The sequence below is a fragment of the Euprymna scolopes genome, chromosome 2 (genome assembly GCF_053919585.1).
Source record: "Euprymna scolopes isolate OS-2025 chromosome 2, ASM5391958v1, whole genome shotgun sequence".
Taxonomy (NCBI): domain Eukaryota; kingdom Metazoa; phylum Mollusca; class Cephalopoda; order Sepiida; family Sepiolidae; genus Euprymna; species Euprymna scolopes.
Window position 1 is genome coordinate 204,920,257 of NC_136483.1, and position 25,299 is coordinate 204,945,555.

At 30.7% G+C, this 25,299-nt stretch overlaps 1 long non-coding RNA gene across 1 annotated transcript; it reads left to right on the forward strand.

The window, feature by feature from the left end:
• Positions 1-1,508: 1,508 nt before the first annotated feature.
• On the forward strand, positions 1,509-24,968 carry LOC145302591 (uncharacterized). The gene is made up of 3 exons (XR_013873702.1): positions 1,509-1,620; positions 12,163-12,265; positions 22,765-24,968. It is a non-coding gene; the product is annotated as an uncharacterized LOC145302591 (long non-coding RNA).
• Positions 24,969-25,299: the final 331 nt, after the last annotated feature.

Genomic DNA, 25,299 nt, shown 5'->3' on the forward strand with positions numbered 1-25,299 from the left:
CTAAGAGAATATGCAAAAATATTATAATACAAGTACCTGAATTTCAAATAATTCCACTTATTCATATAGGTAACCAGATATTTCGCGTTGACGTAGAGTTCAGATCGACTCTGTTTACGTTTTCGTTTGATAAAAAGCAAACTATGGAAGACCAAACAGGCCAAAAAAAACTTATTTTTCAGTGACGAAAATTTCAATGTATTATTAAGCTGAGGCTGGCCAGTACCAGATGGGTGACCATTTGTATGCGTTTGGTTTTTAATGTGTATGTGTGTGGGGGCCAGGCTCCCCAAAATGGGGGTGGGGCAATTTAAAGCAGAATGAAAAAAAATTATTTCAGCGCGTTTTGTCCACCGTAGTCGAAAGGCGGCAAACGTTTTCAAACGGGATCGAAAAAATTATGCTATTTTTAACACAAAGGGCACAATATTTATCGAATTTTTTTTTTTTTTTGGTATCGATTATTCAAAGCATGCCCTGTTTAATAATGGTCATGCATTATTCGGCTCGCTAAAAAAAAATTGTTAATTTATTTATCAAAAATTTTAAAATAGCTTTTTTCGTATAAATATTAAAAAAAAATTTTTTTTTGTTGTTTTGCTTAACTTAAATTAATTATTTTACTTAACATATTCACCGAATTTCACACTTCAAAACTCAAAAGCGGGATAATTAAACACAATCGAAGTTCTGATATTCAGACGTCAAAATAAGGTATGCAAACAATTTTTTTTTTTTTTTTTAATCTATGATTCTGTCCCTTACAACAACACAATATGTTGATTTCAGTTTCAGATGATTATTTTAAGCATATTTGTTCCCACTTCAAAACAAGGGGGGTTTGTAAGCAAAAAAATATATATATATAAATATCGTTTATGAAAAATAAGTACACTGTTATAAAGTTCATTCTTCTCCTAATAATCGCTGAAAATTTCGTATTGATCGGATAATTACCTGATTTTTGGTAGATTTTTAAAAAGACGGTCCGTCAAAAAGTACTGACCTGCCCCCCCAGTTTTGGCGGTGCCTAATTTTAAAGCAATATGGCGGCCTCGATTGTCGTAAATTTAAGTCTAATAAAATTGATGAATTTTTTTTTTCAGCCTTTGTGTCTAATAATATGGTTTATATAAAAATAAATAATTTTTATAACTTTTTGTCTATCACATAATTTACGCCGCTAAACTACACATTTGCCTATCAAACTATCATTGAAAAAATTCGAAATAAATATATATTTTTATTAAAAATAAATCTATTCTGAAAAACAGCCAAACGCTTTCCAAGAGGACTCACTGTGAAAGCAGAACAGTCAGCAGAAATTGGAATAAAAAAAACAAACACACACACACACACACACACACACACACACACACACAACTTGAAGATCACAAATACTAAAATAATTTGCTAAATAAAATAAAAATAATCTTACCCGTAATATTCACTAAACATACTGGCCTTATTTTCAAATGATTTATTTAAATTTTCTCCTCTTTAATTTTCTGCGAACATGCATCTGCGGTCGCCATCTTGAATATTTTCTTCTGCATATTCGCCACTTCTAAATGAATACGTTTTATAATCGTTTCTTTCTTGAAAACAGATCGCCAAAAAGTAAGCATTACTTAAATTTAATGGCTTTTGGTGTTCTTCTTTACTACAAGGGCGCGTCTAAACAATTATGTCCGTATAAGAATGTTGAAAATCGTTTAACGTTCTAATTTTGCATGTGAACAAAAAAAAAAAAAAACTCACGCGTTATTAAAGCATAATAAAAAGGCAAGAGATTATCGGATTTTAATGGAGTTTTAAGTATTTCTAGAAAAATAGCTAACGTTTGATTTTACAACAACATTTTTCTATTCATTTTAGGGCATTTTTACAAGAGTCAAAAAAAAAAAAAAAAAAAAAAAAGAGTGTAAAAAAACAAACAAATAACAAATTTCAACAATTAAATGTTCCCCCAAAGACAAGATAACTTATCTTGTCTTTGGGGAACATTTAATTGTTGAAATTTGTTATTTGTTTGTTTTTTTTTACACTCTTTTTTTTTTTTTTTTTTTACCCTTTTACTTACGTGGACGATATTTTTGTGTTTTTATATATTTTAAATCGATGTTTGGCAAAATTCACCTTTCATCTTCCTTTGTTTTACAAAGCGATTAAAGTTAGTTTTATTTAAACAAAAACAAAAGGAGGTGTTTTTTTTTTCTTTTCGAGATTTTTTTCTCCATTTATCATTTTGAAATTTTATTCAATAAAATGATAAACCAATTTACAATAAAAAAAAATACAAAATTTATTTTTCGAAATGAGATTTTTGTAACGAGATTTTTTTAACACTAGCAGGGGTGGCCGGCGTTGCTCGGGTGTTTGGAGGTGTATGCTGTGCAAAAAAAAGCAAAAAAACAAAAAAAATGGTTAATTTTTTAAAACTTTGACCCCTATTATGACCCCTTAAAATTTATAGTTTCGGGCTCAAATCACTTTATTAAGTTAGATCCAGGTTCAAGGAACCTATATCTAAATTTTCAAGTGTCTAGACCCAAAATTGTCAGAGGAGTTTGGTAGAGTTCTTAAAGGTCAAATCGTTGAAATTTGACCCCTTAACAGCCAAATTTCTGGCTGACACCCGTCACATCGATTTTCCCAAATCTCAGTACCCGGTATTTCAAATTTCGAGTCTATAGACTAAAAATTGACAGAGTTATTGCGTAGGGAAATGTACACAGACAGACAGACACACACACAGACAGACAGACAGACACGTTCACTTTTATAGATATATAGATGACTTAAGTTTTCGAAATTGATGGCAGTTTTGCAGAAGGTGTATCAGAAGCGGCCATTAAAAATGCCGTATATGAACTTGAATAAATCAACTTACTATCTTTCGAAGCTTATAACTACATGAAGAGTGTAATTCAAACCCTAATCTTTTTTTTTCAATTAAAGGAGAAAAGACCAAGTTTTTAAAAAAATAACAGGTTTAATAGCAAATTATGCAATATTTTTTTTTTATCGGTTTTCTTTAAAAAAGATTTAATGAAAATCAACGAAATTTTACTTTCTTTGATTATAAAAAAATATATATAAATTCCAAAAAATCACTTACCTATAAAAGTTCTAGTCGATGTGTACTTCCATGTAGCAATACACATGAAAAAATTGAAATAGCTTGAAATATTTCAATATTGGTATGCATAGAAAGAGCTTGATGAGCTAAGAAAGAATCTTTTTAAATTTTTTAAATTAAGGAAGTTATGGCTATTTTTGTGCCTCACACGTTTGGATATTTTTCCCTCTTTAAGACCATATGCGTTTCGTCACATTTTTACACTACTTTTTCAGTAAAAATGTCATATCTTTGTTAAAACACAAGACTAAGAAATGAAATTTACCATATAAGTGTATTTTTGTGCAAGGAATCAGAATATGCAACTGAAAATCTCCCAAAGTTTATGGTTTCCAAATAATCTGCAGTAAATGTGCATAAATATGCAGCAATTCCTTAAAAATGCCATGTATCCATAAACAGAAAAGAAGTTGGAGAACTCAAAGTTGAATTGTAATGTGCTTTATGTACAAAAAACTTAAATCTAAACATAAGACCATTTAACAATGAATATATTGCAATATTTCTTTGGTATTATTGTAGATTAACACCTTCTGTTTAACCCCACTCAACTCCTTCTGACCACCCCTCCAAAATGTGATTCTACCTTTTTAGGAAATTATGTATAAAATGCCATGAAAAACTTTAATGAAAGATAAACAAATTATTTTAGAATTTAATGTAAAATAATTTCCTATTACAGGTCATTCTAGCATTTTAGGGCAGTTAACTGTTTTTTTTTTCTATGGGAAAATATGCATGCTTTTTTTTTTTTTAAGATGATTATGTGTAGTTTTAAGAGGGTTTCTATGCACTGAGAATATGGGGAGGGTTGCCATTCGGACTTTGAATTAATTGTAGGGCTAAGGAAAATTATGTGTGAACATACTGAAAACTTGACAGAGACAAAGCTAACAAAAATATTAGAGGGGGGAGCGGTTAGTTTCACAAAAATTTAATGTAAAATAATTCATCATTTCCTGGCCATTCTAGCATTTTAGGACAGTTAACCAATTTATTTTTATGTGTATTTTTCTTTAAGGAAGGATCTATTTTTTGTTTGTTTGTTTTAGATGCTTGTATGTGGCTTACAGAGGTATTTTGTTGGGGGGGGCTTGCCACTCGAACTTAGTGTTATTGTTAGGGTTAAAGAGTGTTTTAGGAGGAGACTTGCCACACATAATTTGTATTAGAGGTGAAGTTAAGAGAGCTTTTTTTCAAAGAGAGCGTTCAAAAATTTGTTGATTTCTATTTTCGAGGTTGAAGGTGTTAATTCCATAGGCCGTTTATACTACGCTGGAGCAGGTTGTAAAAATATCTTTCGCTTAATAAGTAGAAAAAAAAATAACGAAATAAAAAGCTTCCTAATTGTAGTTTGATGTGTTTTCTAACTGCTTTTAAAATTTCAAGAATATGGATATAGATTTTGAGGGTTTGTATTACTATACACATAGATTCGAAAAAGTTGTCAAAAAAACAAATATATAACAAATAAATGTTATCAAAAGCAAGTTACTTTTCTACCTAACTGGATAATTTTTTAGTGTTTTTATTTAATGTAACATGTTTATTCAGCTTGAAAACAGTGTGTACCGATGTTTTGGAAAATTTAAAATGGCGCCCGCCCGACTCTCTTGAAACGGTAAGTTTGGGGAAAAGAGTTAAAAATAAAAAAGTAGACAAAATACTGCTAGAAACTCGCTCAATATATGTTACCGTGAGATAGGCTGACATATATTCGGTGAGTTTTTAACAGTATTTTGTATAGTTGTTTTTTATTTTTAACTCCTTTTCTCAAACTTACCGTGTCAAAGAGAGTCGGGCCGGGCGCCATTTTTAATTTTTCAATACATCGGTAAACACTGTATGTTTTTCGAGCTGAATAAACATGTTACATTGAATAAAAACACAAAAAATATATCCAGTTTGGTAGAAAAGTAACTTATCTTGCCTTTGATAACATTTATTTGTTATATGTTTGTTTTTTGACAACTTTTTCGAATCTATGTATAAACGAGATTTTGATACTTATTTTGATTTTGAAAAAAAACATTTGTGGCTGTTCGCAGTAAAACATTGTTTTAATTTGCTGTTCAAAACTAATTAAAAGAATAAAAGTGCATGCAAGCTATATATCTACAAAAGTTTATTTTGTTTTTTAACCATGTTTTTAAATTTGACGAGAAATGTGAGAAATTGCAACAGATTCATAATGCCGAATTGGTTGGGATTGTTGTTATTATACATTCTGAAAACCGAATAGTTCTAAACTAATGTTATTCTGATAACAAAATAGCTAATTAAACATAAGAACATTTATATTCATATTTTCATGTTTTTCTTAATTCGTTCTTGAATAAAAATTAAAGAACGCGTGTTGTTTATACACTGCTGAGCTATTGCTGATTCTACAGGCTGGAGCTGCTGCTGCTGCTGCTGCTGCTGCTGCTTCTAGTAATACTAACTTCATTTGACCAAATTCGAGAAATAGAAACAATTTTTTTTTTCGGGTAGGTCCTTTTAAATTATCAATTACCGCGGTCCTACTCAACATAAAATAATACTTTTAATTGATAAAGATAGTAAAAAGATTGATTTACTTACTACTGGGTGTCCGAAGAATTTATTTTTCAAAATGTTCAATACTCGTCATATTAAAGTCTTATTTATAACACGACAAAAAAAGAAATGGTCAAAAATATTTCAGACACTTGACAGTATTAAGATCACCACCTCTTCTAATTGGTTCCCAAATTTCATGACGAAATTCTTCATACAATCATGGTATGGACCTTTAGAAAACAGGGGAGGTCATTACAAAACCTTACCGAAAACGCCATTTTATGACGTTCACATTTTTATCACTTTATTTGCTTAAAACTCTTAAAATATATAATGTATATTCATATTTATTAATTCATTTGAAAGTATATTCATTTCCAAACAAAACAGTAGTAATTTGAAGACTTGAAGTGCTTTGGTTTAAAAAATATGGCTATTTTAGTAGAACTACCTTGAAATCTGTGATTATCCAAAGCGTTTTTTCGTCCGTGTGTATTACTAAAATAAGGTGGCCCCAAAATACTAATTTTGGTTTACAGCATGCAATAGAAAGAGACATTAATTGTGGCGCTTCGAAGCCGCCAGAAGATAAACTTGAAGAAAATCAGATATTTGTCTCCCTTTATTTGAACAGTGAAAAATCGGAGTTTGTGTTTTTTTTAATCCTTGTTTAAAAAAGTATTTCATTTAAAAAAGACATGAAATATAAGTATAAATATGGTTAAATTCTTAACAATGAACATTGAAAAATGAACACATTCACTTATCAGTTTTTGCCTTAAAAAAACACTCTACCGATTTTTTTTTTTAATTCTCTTAATGAAATACACAAGTTTTTGATTAATATATTTTATTTCTTCTTTATCGAGTGAATTTTTTTAATATCTAAAAGAAGAAAACATTGAATGAAATAGAAAAAATTGTCATCAGCATCAGATATTTACTTGACAATCTAAGCATAACATGAGCTTTCACTTAAAAAATATCAACATGTTTTTTTTTAAAAAAGGTTTTATACTTTGGACTTTACAGGTAAATTTCCAAAAAACACTTCTTTTTGTTTTGAATTAGAATATTTTATTTATTGATCTTTTATCTTCAATTTGTGATATATAAAACTTTGGTCAGTAAATCAATTATTTAAATTTTAATAGACATTTCAAAATGGAGGGTGAATTAAAAAAAACGTTTGTCTAAAATATTATATTTGGTTTATTGGAAAGAGCATAAAATTTCACACAGACCCTGAAAATATCGTAAAAATTGAACCAATAGAAAAATTTTTAAAGTTTAAAAATTTTTTTAAATTAACTCATAAAATTCAATTGATTTCATACGTAAGAAAAATCGCTGCATGAATGCGCGCCGCCACTTTGTAAACACTGTTTTTTAAAAAATGAAAAATAATATTTCCATTATTTTTTAAACAACTTTAATAGTTTATTTTGGAAGTATATTCCATAAAGAAAATAAACAACCCACTTTAAAAGGAGAAATTATGAGTATTTTATATTTTATTCGCAGTTTTGTGTGAGTGGTATCAAAAATTCCCCCCAAATTCTGATACACCTAGTGATGAGGGTGCTCATGCAATGCTTATGGCAGCTATTTTTTAATTTTTTTCATTGTAATCGAACTGAGTGGACAGATAGTGTGTTTGGAACCATAAACATCGGGTAAAATTCACCTTTCGTCTTCCTTTGTTTACAAAGCCATTTGGCGGAAGTGACGTCCAATGTATTTTTAGCTACGGATGACCAAAACTGTATAGAATGAACCCTTTTTATTTCATTTTTTTAGAAGTTTTATTAAAACAGTCTTTATTTGAACTTAATGGACTGTTTCTTTATGAACTATTTTCCCCCCATTAAGATGTTTATGAACAGTGTTTACAAAGTGTCGGTGCGCGTTCAATCAGCCATTTTTTTTTATGTATGAAATAAATTGAATTTTACAAGTTAATTTTTTTCAATTTTTAAACTTTAAAAATTTTTATAATAAAAAACTTTTTTAATAAAAAACTTTTATAATAAAAGTTAGGCCAAATAAAAAAAACTTTTATAATAAAAGTTAGGTTAACGTCAATACCGAAATTTTAAATTAAAGTTTTATCAACAGTCTTTATTTGAACTTAATGGACTGTAGTTTTCTTTTATATTCATGAACTGTTTTTTCCCCATTAATATGTTTATGAACGTTTACATAACTTTTATAATAAAAAGTAGGTAAACTTCAATATCGAAAATTTAAAATTAACAAGTTTGCCAGACTTAACTGCAATGTGAAAGTTGGACTTATGTAAAAAATAACAAAAAGATATACCAAACTGACTTTTTCGTTTAAAAATGGAATTATTTCCCTTTCGTTATTAACTTTTCTTTTCTTTTTTTTTTTTTTTAATATTTTGTGTTTTATATACATAAAGTACAATTGTTGAATGTTACTGTTTTGATTATATTCGTTTGGGGGCGCACAATTAAAAAATTAAGAAAGATTAAAATGGAGCAAAATTTAAGTTTCTGTTCCATTTTTACAACAACCGTAAAACAGTGCATACTCAGCAAGTTTTATCATAATTTATAAGCATGATGTTGAAACACTAAATCAACATCTTATTTATTTTCTGCATAATTAATGATGGAAGTATTTTTCTATTTATTTTCTGAACATCTGTTAAAAAAAATAATTTGTACATTCTCATGAAAAAAAGAATCAAACTTTTCTCTACATTCACATAACTATTTACAGTGTTCATGTAAAGCATTCATCTGTTCTTTTTATAATAAAAATTCTGTTTCCAAAGAGAAACGTTTACTGCCAAATTTCTTTAAAAAAAAAGTGCAAGTTTTCCTGAAAAAAAACTTTCACCTAACAATTTATGGTAAAAAATTAATCTTTTTTTTTGGGGGGGGAAAAATCACTTTTATTGATTAAAAAAATTGCAAAAAATAATAAAAGTAAATAAGCGAACAAAATGCAATTTTTCTTGAGAAATGTGTTCCATTTTAACAAACTGAGCCACAGCAACGCGTGGCCGGGTACAGCTAGTATATATATATATATATATATATATATATATATATATATATATATATATATATATATATTATTCTTTATATAAATAGTCATATCTTGCTATGATGTGAAGACCATTTCAATCATATTTAATTTCATGAGGCGAGAAAAATTAAAATACAAAAATTAAAAAGGTTCCAGACCTTTTCAAATTTTGAGGAGAGAAAAAATGCCATGACTGGTAATAAGCAACAATTAAAGTTTCTGTTTGAGTGACAAGCCTACCTATCAAACATGCCTCCCTTGAACCTGTTGTACCATTAATCTTAAATCTGAATGATACATTCCACCACAACCATAAAATGTTTTAATTCTATCACTAACTCTAATCTGAATGATCCCCACTTCAAAATAAAAACCCTTTCATAACTCTGCTAATAACTATAAATCTAAGTGCAAGCACCCCCCTATTGTACAAACTGTCTAAACACCATACATAATCATATAAAAAAGACTCTACACTCCTTAAAAATGCATATGATTTGCCTCTCGTAGAAAATAAATTAATTGCTCTTAAATGTTGCCATGTCCTGGAAATGGTTGATTAGTTTATATTATATGAGAAACTTATCCCCCACTCTAAAATAAGGGATTTTTTTCTTTTTGCCAAGTGTTCAGGATGTTTACACATAATTGCCATTAGCACTACCACCAATAACTCTAAGTCCAACTTCCACCTACAAAGACCCTCTTTAAAACACATAATTGGTTTTTTAAAAAAATGCACATGATTTATTTTCCATAGAAAATAAAATGGTTAACTGACCTAAAAATTAGAATAGACTGAAAATCTAAGATTACAGTAAATTTTTATATTAAATTTATATTTTTGTCGTTTTCAGTGTATTCATATGTAAATTGTCTAAAAACATGATAATTGCATATTTTGGGTGAGGATAATTTATCAGGTGTTAATCTACAATCATACAAAGAAATTTTACAATATATTCATTTTTAAACAGTCCTAATATTAAATTTCAGCTTTTATATAAAATACATTACAATTCAACTTTGAATCTCTATCTTTTTTTAATGCATACATGTCATTTTTATAGCATTGCAACATATGTATATTTACTGCAGATTACTTGAAAACCATTAATTTTTGGAGATTTTCAGTTCCATATTCGAATTCCTTGCACAAAAGTACATTTATATGGCAAATGTCATTGTTTTGTTTTTGCAAAGATATAGCATTTTGCTTTTGTTTTTACAAAGATATAGCATTTTTACTGAAAAGGTAGTGTAAAATATGTGACAAAATTCATATGGTTTTAAAAACGGAAAAATATCCAAATGTGCGAAATACAAAAATAGTTATAAGTTCCTTATTTTTGGTCACATTTAAAAAATTTTTAAAGGTTATTCCTGAGATCATCAAGCTATTTCTATACATACCATTATTTATATATTTTAAGCAGTTTTAATTTTTTCATGTGTATTGCTACTAAAAAGAACATTTCCATCAGTTGCATATTTTTTCTAGGATTGGAGGATTATATCATAGTAAAAAATTTAGTATACTGACACCTAATAGAGAAAGTAATAATTGAGAAGATGGTATCATGATGAATGCACCACCACCTATGAAATTAAAATGATGAGTTAATTGCTAGGAGTATATTATGACAACAAGGAAGATAGTATAGGTACCCCTCCCCATCTCTCAACAGCAAATATAATCAAAGAAGGTTGGTACCATGTGGAAAAAAGAGGAGGTAATATCCGGGAGGATCACCTCCTAAAAGAAGGTAATGTTTGAGAGCATGATATAATGGCAATACCTGATAAAAAAGGAGAAGAGAGATCCTGGAAAGATGATCTCATGAAAACAGATACTATATTACCCCTTCTGTTAAAGGAGGTTGTAATGCCTGGGAGGATTAACCTCACCACTTTAAAAAAGAGGAGGTCACTCCTGGAAAGATGGTCGTATGTCAATGGAACCAATGTTACACTAGCCACTAAAATATGACGATGTAAAATTGCAACTATATATAACAGAATATTAATATATTAAAAGCTGTTTATGAAATAAATATGCAAATTAAGAAGTCCAAATAGTTTTTGTGAGAATTTGTATTTTACTATATATAATGTATTTCAAAACAATACTTCATAACATAGAATTAAATAAAACACAAGCTGTTTTCATGTAGGATAGATGGAAAATTTTTCACATATATTTATACTTTTTTGTATAAAAAAACAATAGTTCTCTTTTTATATCCATTTTGGTCATACACTATTCACTATCAGAAACTATGCCCAAATGAACTCAGAGTACACTGTTGTACCCATGCCACAGAAATTGAAGAAGGAGCTGGGCTCCTTCTTGCCCTCACTTGTACTAGCCTCTATGGCTATGCCTTATTCTTTTTTATTTTTGTGAAAGAAGCCATAGCTCATCAAGACTAGTATAAGTAAAATAGTGGTGGGAACAAGCTGTGCTTGTTCATCGGTTTCTGTTAAAGGTGACAAACTAGTTCATTCAGTGTTTATATGTGCATCAGGTAAAGGTACAGAATAGTTAACAAGCCCTCTCCCTCCTAATGTTAAGAACATTTATCTAATCTATTTTTAACATAGAGTGTGATGCCCTTGTTACCTAGTTTCTAAATTTATTGAACATTGTTTCTGTAGTTGTTTGAATGTAAATAGTAAAAGTATAGCCAACGTGCATACATTTACAAGATGGGATTATTTCACTCCAAAAGTACACTTCCATTCATTTATCTAAAAAATTACAAAACAAACTTTGTCCGCTTTCATTTAAATAAAAAATAAACTCACACTTTGTGTTCTTTGAAAAGAAATATTAGAACAATTAAAAAAAAACAAAACAATCAGTTATTCCTAAATAAATTATTTGCAAAAAAAACTTGAAAAACAATTTGTTCTGATTGCTGAGCTTTTGTGCAGAAGTGACTATATAAGTACTGAAAATCTCTGGGTACATATTCATTACAAGTACTGCAATACTTTTTTTATTTCTCAATTTTCAAATTTAAGTGCATTTTATTCAATAATGTCACATTCCTGGGAAAAAGAGGTGGGCTTGGCACAGAGAACAGCAAGTTGTCAGTACTCAGCTGATATACCAATAAAAACATTATATACTTAAAAACCAAGATGAGAATAGTAAACTGACTAATCAAATTATTAATCCTCATCAAAAACTTTCAGAAACAAAATATGCCTGGATTCAGCATTTAAATAATCCATAAAAGGTTGATATGCCATAAAACAACCTAACCAAAGTGCATTTTTTAAGTTTTCTGACCACACAAAACTTTGAACTAGAAAGACTCAAAATATAGTTTACATGAGTCATTATTTTGAGAATTTGTTTGGAGATGTTTTCTCTAAAACATTTGATGGATGTACTTCTTCATATTTTTCAGATTTTTAACACATTTCTTATGAATTGATAATGGAATTGATGAATAAAAAACAAAAGGATTATCAACATTGATTAAAAAATGTTTCCCATAAAATAAAAAAGGGGTAAGTAATGGTTTCTGTAAGAATTGTGACCTCTTCCTCCTACTTTGAAATATATATATATAGTTTAGATTTATAAAAATACAAGAAACAGAAGGCTAGATTCATCTTTGCAATATGAGGGGCATGCAATAAGTAATGCCCCTGACCCACTTCCCATAGCAGTAAAGCAACAAAACTCGGCACAGTTATTAATCTTTCTTTGCGTAGGAACCACCTAGAGTTATGCATTTTTCCCATCGTTTGATGCAGATCTGGAGACCGTTTTTGTAGAACACCCCAGGTTGGTCCTCCAACCACAACGTGACTTCAGAAATCAAGGCTGCATCATCTGGGAAACGCTTTCCTTTCAAAAACAACTTCATGGCTGGGAAGAGGTGAAAGTCAGAGGGTGCAAGGTCAGGAGAGTAGGGAGGATTTCATAACCACACACCCGTGCTTCTGATCTGGCGACATGCGAGTTGTGGACCGGAGCATTTTCCTGCAAGAGGAGGGTACCTTTGCTGATCTTGCCCCGCCTCTTGATTTTGACACCTTCCCTTAATTTCCTCAAAAGTGAAGCATGATAGGCTCATGTAATTGTGGTACTCTGTGCCAGGAAATCTGTCATCACTACTCCGTCCTGGTCCCAGAAGACTGTGAGCTTGACCTTGCCAGCGGAGGGCTGCACCCTTGCCTTCTTTGGAGGTGGTGAGTCCAAGTGCTTCCACTGCATTGACTACGCGTTGGTCTCTGGATCATAGTGATGGACCCAGGTTTCATCCTGTGTAATCAGTCTTTTGAAAAACTTAGACTCATCTTCTTGGCACATTTCCAAATTCATCCTTGAGCACTCAACATGTTCTCGCTTCTGGAATGGTGTGAGCAACCTAGGAATCCATCTGGCAGACACCTTATGCATATGCAAATGCTTATGAATGATAGTTTCCACAGACCCTGTACTAATCTTGACATCTTCGGCTATTTGGCGAATAGTAATGCGCTGATCTTCCAAAATGGCAGCCTCAACTTGACGGACAGATGCCTCATCAATGGCAGAAGGGGGGGACCAGGTCTGGGAGCTGTTTCCACAGACTTCCGGCCATGTTTGAATTTACAATGGCAGCATTTTACAAGGTCATATGATGGGGCATTATCACCATGTTTCTTTCATTTCATCAAAAGTCTCCTGTGGTGTGTTTCCTTTCAAATACAAAAACCAGATCACTGCTCAACATTCAACAGGCTCCATTTCACACCTGACTCAGTTCAAACACCTGTAATACAGAAATTACAATAAGTTCAGAGCTGTAATTTGCCACATAACCCGTAGAGATATAAATCATTGCACATGCAAAATTTCAGCTATATCAGACAACTGGAAGTGGGTCAGGGGCATTACTTATTGCACACCCCTCGTAACTGTTGCATCATTTTCTACACTATTTACAAGGATAAATAAACTGGGTAATATCCTAATTTACTGGTATCAATCATTTTATTCAGGTGAATTATTTAGAGTGAAGTAGATTTCAGCATTATTTGCAAACAATTGATTTTATTTAAACCATTCATGAAAATTCATGAAAAACAGTAAATTATAACAATATTAATTATCCTTTTGAAATTCTGAAATGAAGAATTAGACAGTAAAATATAATTGTCACTTTTATAATGTTGAAAAATGTTTGGACAGTTCTAGAATGTTCAGGGTTGTTAGATTTTTAGCAGTAATGATAGTCTTTTATCTGAGATTTGCAAAACATTTTCTGTCTGGTAGATGATACCTGACATATAATAAACAAGATGTCTGTTCTAAGTATTAATTTTATTGACTTTTTATTCAAGTAAATTGTCAGTAAGATAATTCTTTTAGGTACAAGGGCCTGACAATATTTTTCGGATACTTTAGTATTTGAATTTCTGAGTACCATAGAGTGGCGAAATTCCTTCAATAGAATAGCATAAACATATAAGGACAATACCTGTAATAAAAATGGAAGAAAATCGATTAGGTAAGGAAAAATATTTATTTTTCATCATTTTTTACAAAACACACGCAACATTATTTTTCGGACATTGTTGAAAAACTGTTAATAGTCTGTAATATCACCTTTCTTCTCAATAACTTTTATCAATTTCTCTTCATAATGATCAAACATATGCACAGTAACATCTGTACATGTTTCTATTAGTTGTTTTTTGGCATCTAGTATTTGTTCCCATAGTTGAGCCTCTTTCATTATTTCAGGTCGATCATAGACAAGTTGTGCAAGCATTTCTTAAACATTTTCCATTAAATTTAGATCTGGGTTTTTGCAGGCCATTCCAAAGTAGTCATATTCACTTTAGCCATCCATTCTTTCATGAGTTTTAACACATAGATGCTGCAATTGTCTTGCTGTGGAACGAAATCATTCCCCCATCTCTCTTATCCTTGGTAGGGCTTTCTCGTCCAGTAACTGTTTGTAGTTTTCGCTGTTCTGTTGTCCTTTCAGCCACTCCAACCATATATTTCCATTAGCAAAGATCATACCCCAAACCATAACTCCTCCTCCCATCTGTCGTTTATTCAGTACTACAGGCTCCCCCCTTCTCGACCATGTACACCATCCATCAGGCCCATCAAACTTGAAATGCTTCTCATCAGTAAATATAACCTTCTTAAAGTCAACATGCTTTGTTAATCACCTTTTAGCACTCTCCAGTCTTGCTCCTTTATGTTTTTTTGTTAGTGTCATTTTTTCTTAGCATTTCCATACTTCAAACCAATCCTATGCAGCGTTCTTTGTACTGTTTGGACGTTTACATCCAATTCACATTTCTCCTTCACTTTTCTTGCTGTAACTTTTTCTCCAGATATCAAAAGCCATGTCACAGTCCTCTTCATTATCCTTTCAGTCCTCTTGGCAATTGATCTTTGCAATCCTCTCTTCTTTTTCTGCTCGGAGTTTGTCTTCAGCATATATTCGACTATTGATTTTGACAGCTTCAAATCAATAGCAATCCTTCTGATGCTGAGGCCATCTTCCCGCTTCTTCCATGCCAAAGAAACGAATTCTTTTGAATGCATTTTACCTCATTAAACTTAATTGTTTTGCCAGTAGAATAGAACAGATAATTGATTCTAATGATGGCAGCTAAGTGTACAAGCATAAAATTTGCATACAGCAACATATACATGAACATAGCTCTTAATAAAATAGGATTTTTTGTCATGTTCAAAAAATAGTGTTGTGCAAGTTTTCGCAAAAATCATAAAAAACTAAAATGATCAAAGTCAAACTTAAAAAATGATTACACTAGTAGTGAATTTTCACTCTTTAACTAAGTACTTACAATCCCAAAAGTTTTTAGCACTAGTAACCACCTTGAAGTACTTTTTTCAAAGTGTCCGAAAAATATTGTCGGGCCCTTCTATGTCAGAAAATGTGAGTAAAATGGTGTTCACCATAGTCAGACTAGATCAGTTTCTCTGGCCTGCATTGCATCTCAAATCATAGTAGTTATGCACTTAAGATGGCTAACCACTCACGATTCCACTGTTGAAGGACAACCATTTATTAACTTGAGAGCTCAGTTAAGTTCTGATTGATAATTGTTAATCACATCCTAAGCAGTACACAGATGTGGTTTGCTAAGGACAATGACGGTTCTCAAATGTGGACCTTAGGAGATGGCTTAATTTAAAAATGGAATGTCTTGAATAATAAATGAGACAAAAATGTTGTCCACAATACACAAGTATAGAATGAACTTATTTACAAACAACTTACATTTCTAATAATCTTGCTAAACTTCAAAGAATCATTTTTAAGGACAAATTAAAACAAAGAAAAATGTTGTTTTACTATTTTTAGTGTGTGAAAACAATGAAATCAAATGAATCCTATTTAAAAACATGGCTATATTTTTATTATTTTTCTTTAAATCTTTTCTCCAGGCAAAACATTTTTAATGAAATCATGATTTATGTTATGTATTGTTTTTTAATAAAATTATGACTTTTGTTTTTATTATGTACTGTATTGTTTTACTGTCCCGTTTGCCATCAAGTAAATCCTTATTCAGTAAATCTTTTCTTCACTTATTCCATCTTTAACACTTTTATTTGATAAACTTTTCAACTATGTCATTTCACCACAATGTCATCTTGTCAAATCTTATCTTGAACAGTGTGTCCTTCAACTTCTCACATGGTTCTTCCACACTTTCTGTAGTGGATTTAGAAATTGAATGCCTTATAATTTGCTCTATAGACTTGTGTTTCACATATTCCTCATTCAATCTCTACACTTTTCTTTTGAGGATAAAATTTCTCTATACCATCTGAGCTTTTTTTAATGTGAAGTCACGATTGGTTTATGCAGTGTTACAATTTCTTTACCAAGTCAATTACTTTCACATTACTTAAGAGGTTTCTGTCTTTCTTAGCAACAGATAATCTGCCTGAGCTTTTGCTGTACTAGATTCATAGTCTTTTTCTTTAATTCAAAGCAGTGCAAACAGACTTTTTTATGGTATCTAAAATTCCTTTGTCCACTGCATTCTTATCACTAAATTGTTCACCTCTATTGACACCGTCACAACTACCAGGGGATCTTTTCACTATAACACTTCACATTTGATAAAACAAACATTTCCATTTCCTAAACCTTTCTAATTACTGTAATAAGCCTGTCATAAAACTCATCTTTCTATCTTTATGCAAATCATATTGTAGTTCATGAACAGAAACAGCTGTGAAAATTTTTCATCAACTTCATGAGCATTCGCTTGGTTATGTAATTAACTTCAATCCCTTTACCTCTCTGCAATACAAATACCAACACTACCAAAACAAATATCTAGCATTTTTCAAATTTATTTAATCAAATTTCTTGGACATAACACTTGTTAACACGTTTTTTTATGAAAAAAAACCTCAACAATTTCTTTAGACCTTCCAAACAAGCTTCCAACATTTCAACTACACAGTTTGAATAATATGCCAAATAAACAATATACAAAGACCTGTGGTGCAATGGATAAAGTACTAAGTAAAAATCAGTTCTAAGTTATAACCTTCTGGATGTCAAAAGTTCTCTTCTCAGTGTGATACTATTGCCAATTACTTAAGACTTCTACCTGGTTACGGCTGATGAAATGAGTGAAAACTACTTTGGTGGATTAAATAAAGGGTTCCATTCAAAATTCCAGGAAGATTTCTAAGTTCAACAGATACACCTGAGGAAGATTGGAAGTTACATCATCTAAAATGTTGTGATAGTAAAATCTGAGATGAGAAAAGTAATCTGAATAATTCAAATAATACAAATTATAATCAGTATGCACATTGACAATTTATACATCAAATATAAAGTTAGACAATATATAATAATACAAATAATATGCAGTATGCATATTAACAATTTATACATGAGATATAAAATTAGATAATATATAATAATACATATATAATAATTATTAGAATGAAAGAGACGTTTTATTAAATATACTTCACTACTACTTTTTGTTTTCTTGGTTGCATGTTCTTTCTACTTTTTGCTTTACCTACCTCTTCTGCATAAGATTATGCATGGCATTGTCTGGTTGTAAAATTCGCATAATATTATATTTTAATTAATACATGAACTGAGACACATGCATGTGAGTATTATGTTTTTTCTAAACTGTTCACTTGTAAGTAAACAAAATACTTGAGCTGAGATGAAAACCAAAACCTAAAAGTAGTAGGTCAAGTACTATAACCATTAGACTAGCTTGACAGTCCTTAAAAGTGTTTTCAAACGTACTTATTCTTAACATAAGTAATCTGTCATGCGAACAATTCAAGCATGCGCATTTGTGAAACAGTTTGCAAAAAGATAAAAATCCAATCACTCCCTTGTACCAATTTTTTAGTTTTGACTCCTTAGCTGCTCTTTTTTCTTGATGAAAATGGATTAAAAATTTTTTCCACATGTTTGAATGCCCTATATACAAAATTTCAAGTCTATAGATTAAAAACTCGAATAGATGTGTTGAGAAGTGTTCACACACACACACTCTCTCACTTTTATAGATATACTAAATATAAGTACACTTTGGTATTATAAAAGATTGTTTTCTATATTCTAGGTGAGTATTATTTACATAGGAGTGACCATAAAGTAATATTCCATTTTACAATGATGTAAACATCAGCAGGTTGAACATCACTTTTCTATGCATGATTTATTTTTCTATATTTGTGCAAGAACGGTGGCAATTGATAATGCATTTAAAAATATTAATCCCTAAAATTTATGTGACTTCTCAAATGACAATATTATTAAAAAATGATTCCAAACATTTTCTTATACTGCAAGCTGGGTTTTTATTTTACATTTGAATAACTATAATATAAACATTTGGCAGGTTTTTAAAATTTTTTATTTTATTACATTTTCACCCCAAACAAGGCGCAGTGCCACTTTTGATTTAGGGGCTACTATCAGGGACATAAGTCACAGGGATACTTTGTATGGAGGTTTTATAAAAATGTAATGAAAAGAAACACTCTGAATATAGTTTATCCATACTGGGTAAAACTGTCATTATTTTCAGAAAATTCTATATATGATTCTGATTAAATTTTAACAGAACGTCTAATTCTCAATGTTTTCATCAACAGATAAAACCTGCAAAATCATTTTTATTTCTGATTCGTCTATAAAATCAAAAGAGAAAACTTTGAAGTTACTATTATAATCATATCTTTTGTCCGTATTCGATCCAGCATTAGGCATCGATGTCTATCAAATCTTAGTACAAGTTCATTCCTGCACTCACTAAAGATGTGTCCCATTGTCTCTATATGATTTCAACAAGGACACTTGCTTGCCGTTATTGGTCCTAAATATGGAGGTTGTGATCTGTTTTTTTTTTTTCACCTCTGTTTTCACTTGGTTCAGGGTCACCTAGTCTTTACTTGAGATACCTGTTTCATGTGAGATCTGTTCCATGGGTTCTTGAATACTTTTGTTCAAGTAGTCATTTACATCATTTTATTTGTAAATGTGCTAGTTCTGTGACTGTGCATGACCAAAGCTCATCTATTCAAATATGGAGAGGTACCATGCCAATCAATAATCTATTATCATATATTATCCTGTCAAAACTAAATCCATCATGATGAATCTGAAGATTAAATTTGGACCATATAGGAAAACTTGGTTGATTTGGTCACATTGAAAAAAATGGCTGAGAGTTCTTGGGTTAGTAGATGTAGAAGCTGGGTCAGTTGAAATAATGTATATTTATGTTTATAAAATATTTTTTCTTAGAAAATCATCTTTAAAACCAAAGCAAATTGTCTTATGATGATGGAATAATATGCAGATTCACCTCAATCACACAATATATATATAATATTTTACATGTATTGGGTTCTTCCTTGCATCGGGTGTTCAGGAGTATCCATATTGTTATATCTTACTAAATATCCCTTTGTCAGACGTGTTTAATTTTCAGATGTGCATACTGGGGTGATTGCAAAATGGATGAATTTCACAGAAATTGGAAATTTATTTGTTTTGTTGTATATTGAAGGGGACAGCTAGTTTTTAGTTAGAAATGAATTAATTAAGGTCAAAAATAATTATTATTGAAAGAAAATGCTGGAATTGACTATATTGATCATAGTAAAAATGAATACATTATTGCTACTTAGATGCGATTCCAGAAATGCAGTGAATTATCCATTGTAGTGAGAAATGCAAAATTAGAATAACTTCTGAAACAAAAAGAATGTGGTAAACAGAAAGTTGGGTTGGTTAATTTGGGTCGAAGCAGGAATAATAGATAATGAAATGAAGGAATTTTCTTTGTGTTACCAGAAAACGTGTTGGAAGCATATGCACGTTTGGCCACGTTCTAGTGTCACAAAGAAATATAGAATCAATATATGCAATGAAGTTAGTGAAAGAGTTCAGAGGAGTTCGAGACATCAAGGAGTTAGAGTTCAAGTTAAGTTGAGTTGGAGAAAGAGTTAGCCTAAGTTCCCTTTGGAAGCAAAGGGGTGGAAGATGAGACAATATAGTAATTCTGCCAGGCATCGAATTCTCACCATTCTCATTACCAGCTGGAAAATAAATGTCTTCATATTGTTATGTAAGCCTTTGTCTTCATTCGTCATTTCAAAAAGTAATGTCTTCTGTTATTATATATCATCATGTTGTCCCATCGTATTGTGTAATGAACTTTATATGAATCCCTCTTCCAAAGTGTTGACTGTATCCCCCTCATCGATAATGAATCTCCTCACTGTGTTTAAAGAACTGTTTATTACACATCTCTCTTCACATCTCAGCCTTCTATTACAAATGTGAACTCCCCAAGTAATTGTTTCCTCCTCATTGCTGTGTACTCTGTTATAAATGTCATCTCGTCCCCCTATATGTACACTCTATACAAGTTTTAAATTTATTACATTATTTAATCTTAATATATGGCTTGCTTGATATTCAGTATTATTTTTTTATTTTAATATTTAATCTTATATTTATAACTACTTTTTATTTATTTTCTGCGATCTTATTAAAATAGTTGATGTTTAAATTTTAACGACTAAAGAAAAATAACTCTCACTGATTAAAAAATATATGTTAATGGTTAATTACATACTAATGTAAAAATGCATGTGTACACACTTACACATGCATGCATGTACACTTACACCCACACACCTGCATATATATTTGCATATATATATATGTATTTTGTTTTCAGTGAATTATTTTTTCTAACTTTCATGAGCTTTAGCATTAGTTATTTTATATTACATACATTGGTAAACGTTTATTTTGAATTTTAATTTAATTCACTCTATGCATTTTGCTGAAGTTTAACCTTGATTCTTTATTTTTCATTTTGTTTTATCTATTTATTGATTTTTATAATATTTTATTTATTTTATGTATTCATTATTATTATTTATTTTATTCGATGTATGATTAACGTGTATTTATTTAAGATTATTAAATAGGTGTTTTTTATTGCATTTTTTGCTAAATGCAGTTTCACAATTTTTAAAAAATATTATATAAAATAATGTATTTATCTTGTAAACATAAATAATATTATTATTACATTTTGGAAATTATTATTATATACATTATATTATAAACATAACATTGTATTCGAGAATTTATAGATTTTTGTGAAAACAAGAAATTCATTCATTTCATTAACAGCTTAGAAATGCAACTAATATTAAATTTTGAATTCAATTAATAAATTTTGGACATTTTCTAGTGAATATGCATAATTCAATTTTTCCACTGAGTACATGAAGCTAAGACAAATTTTGAATTTGACCTGTTACAATCCGGAATGTCTAGGGGTAAAGGTCGTAACACAAAATATAAAAAAAATTATTTAAAAGAAATTAGTTTTCCCGGGTTTTTAGGTACGGGAGGGATATATCCATTTTTTCGAAAGACATTTATAAACACAAGACAGGAAAAACACATCCAAGTAACAATACCGAGGCCAATGGAAAAATTAACACAATTTTATTTACATATATAAAAATATATTGTAACGAAAGTAAAAGAGAATATGTAACTGGATGAACAAACAAACTTGAAATAGATTCAAGAGAGAATTTTCGCGCAAAAGAAATAAACAGTTCACACCATGTCGTCTGCTTTTAACTCCAAAATGGAAGGATATCCTTTTTGTGTTTTTGTTTTTGTAGTTGCTTTCATATATGAGAGAGAGATATAGAGAGAGAAAAATAAACAATCGACTCACTCAGCGCCGGGTTTTAAATATTTCTGTCGCATTCCTTTCTTTTGAAACAATTTCATTCCTTCATCCATTGGATACATTGTCATTCCTCATTATCGCCTTTTTTCGTTTTCTCTGTCATCAAAATATATCGTTCATTTCTTCGCCATCGTCAGCACCACAAACGCCGTCACCATCGCCAACAATGTCGCTTCCCTGACTCTCCTCCTCGGCTGCTATATCGTAACTGTCTCGCCACCGTGCGCCGCTCCTTTCCCTCTCTCTAATGGTATACCTTTGTCTCTCTCTTTGGCGCCCCCTCTCTCACTGTATGTACCTGCATCTCTCTCGCGTCACTCGCTCAATAACATGCGAGGCAGATGCCTGCAGCTTTCCCTCTCTCTAGTTTCATATCTTCTCTCTCCCCCTCTCTCTTTCTTTACAGTTTATAGGCGTCCCCTCGCTGTATTTTCGTATGTTCTCTCTCTCTCTCTTTTTCTTTTTCCGGATCTTTACAAATTCACTGAGAGCAGACGACAATATAAAGCGCGATAAAACAGAATTTTCTCTTTCGACCCTTTTTTTTTTATAATAATAAAAGTAATTATTGTCTCAAATTATATATTTTTTTCACATATTTGTAACAGACCCTTTAAAGATTTATATCAACTCCTGTTTCACACTTAAAAATATTTTGTTTGTGCAAAAATATGTATAGCATTAAAGGTCATATTATTTCTTTAAATGTAACTTTTTTTTTATGTTTGCAGAGTTTCACCAAAAAACATGATTTGGTCGCAATGGATTTTCATGACTTGAAATATGAAAATGTTCCCAGAAAAGATATTTGGAAATTTATTGATGTCAAAGTCAAAGGAGAGAAATCATAAGTGAATTGTATTAGTCTTTCTTTCATCAATTTGAATGTGGCAAAAATGTAATGAAAGAACATTTGCATTTCAAATAGGCATATTTCTTTTTTCTAGTCATTTTTTTTAATACAATACTAACTAGAATATGTCTCATAAGACATACTACTAAGCTATTCATAGACCTTATAATAAATTCAATAGTACAGGTATCTAAAATACCTGAAAACTATGAAAAAATATCTTATTGTAAGCTGTGAAGTTTAGATCTCATTAGTGGCTGAGAAAATAATGAGTATTGGATAGACCTGCATTCAAAGATATTTTTAAGTAATGTATATTGGACTACATTCTCAGAATTATTTCATTTACTTAGGATTTAAAACATTAGAATAAATTTTATGTAAAACAAAAAAATATATTAATCCTAACCACTTTACAACAATCTGCTGAAGTAGATGTCACGCTTTTTTTCAGCGAATGCATATTTGTTGTAGCTTATGCACACACATGGGTGACAAAATGCATGCATGTGCAGTATGTGGTTATTCTTGTCTACGGAAATCAACTATGCTGAACCATATGCGAACACATACAGGAGAAAAACCATATTCTTGTGAAGTGTGTGGCTCTTCTTTTTCATCAAAATCACATTTGATGCGGCATATGCGAACACATAAGGGAGCAAAACCTTATTCTTGTAATGTATGTAATTCTTCTTTCACAGACTATTCAACAATGGTCCTACATAGGCGTACACATACTAAAGAGAAACCGTATTCTTGTGATTTATGTGGTGCTTCCATTGCCAAGAAAGCACATTTGGTGGAGCATATGAGAACTCATACAGGAGAGAAACCATATTCTTGTGAAGTATGTGGCTCTTCTTTTTCAAGGAAATCACATTTGTTACAGCATGTACGAACACACACTGGAGAGAAACCATATTCTTGTGAAATATGTGATACTTGTTTTTCACAGAAACCAACTTTGTTGCAACATATGCGAACACATACTGGAGAAAAGCCATTTTCATGTGAAGAATGTGGGTCTTCTTTTACACAGAAAGCAAATATGTTACAGCACATGCGAACACACACTGGAGAGAAACCATATTCTTGTAAAATATGTCATGCATGTTTTACACAAAAACAAAATTTGATGCAGCACATCCAAACACATACTGAAGAAAAACCATTTTCTTGTGAAGAATGTGGCTCTTGTTTTAGACAGAAGGCACAAATGTTACAGCATAAGCGAACGCATACTGGAGAGAAACCACACTCCTGTGGAGTGTGTAGCTCTTCTTTTCTAAGGAAAACAGATTTATTTCGGCATATGAAAACACATACTGTAAAGCGTTTGAAATCATATTAGATACCATCAAGGAGTCTTTAAATTTTTTTCTGTGCAGTAGCTTTTCATAAAACAATGACATAGGAATATTTGTTTGAGAAGTAAACTATGATCAAATACTCAAATAGCAGTATTCAAACTTAAAATAAGGTCTCTCCAGCATTGCTGTTCACTGAGTCACACAAGAAAAGTAATTATACATATTTCCCTGAATTTATTTTTATTGGTTTCTCTTCAGTGGGTTAGATACAAGGTAATATGTGGTTTTGAGAAGCCTGTCCACTAGAATAACCATACTCTGGCCTACAAATAATATTTGTGCAGTCTGATTGGCATATATCAATAGGGGTGCTTTGGCCAATTAGCAGCAAGCTAAACTTTGGGTATTAGAGCAGCCTAATTCTGTTCTTAGAATCTGGCAAATACTTCAGTAAAAATAAACTATAACAAAAGTAAATGATAAATTAGAGGTAAGTAATATATTCCACATTGTTTTTTAACTCAAAATCTGAAAAGTGAGATGGAGTGCTGAAAAGAAACTGAACTAAAATAAATTGAGACATTAACTTGTCAAGCATCTGATCGGGTTGAAAGCTTTGTATCTTTAAGATAAATACATGAAAAACTATGAGTAAAATAAAAATGCTGAGAAATGTAGCAAGATCACTTTTTAATAAATTGAAAAGAAGGTAATTAAAAAAATCTTATTTTTGTACTTAAAAATAAAGTATTCCCGTGAACAAAATGAATGATGCAGTTTTCATTTCTATATTAGTAATACATGCATATATATTTTATCTTATACTGAAGCACAATGTTTTGGAGTAAAATTAAGTATGCATACAATGATTATCAATAATTAGATTTAAATATTTTAGTGACATTAGATGAAACCAATAGATTTTGTGCCTTTCGTTTACAAGTTTTATTTATTAATAATTTTTAAGAAATAATTGATTTTGTAACAAGTGAATATGTTTTTAGTAAAAATTCATTCTCAAAAGAAGTCAGTTTGAAAATGTGTTTGGTTTATGTTTGAACATACAGTGTTTGAGTTATGTCAGACATGCTGCTCTGTAT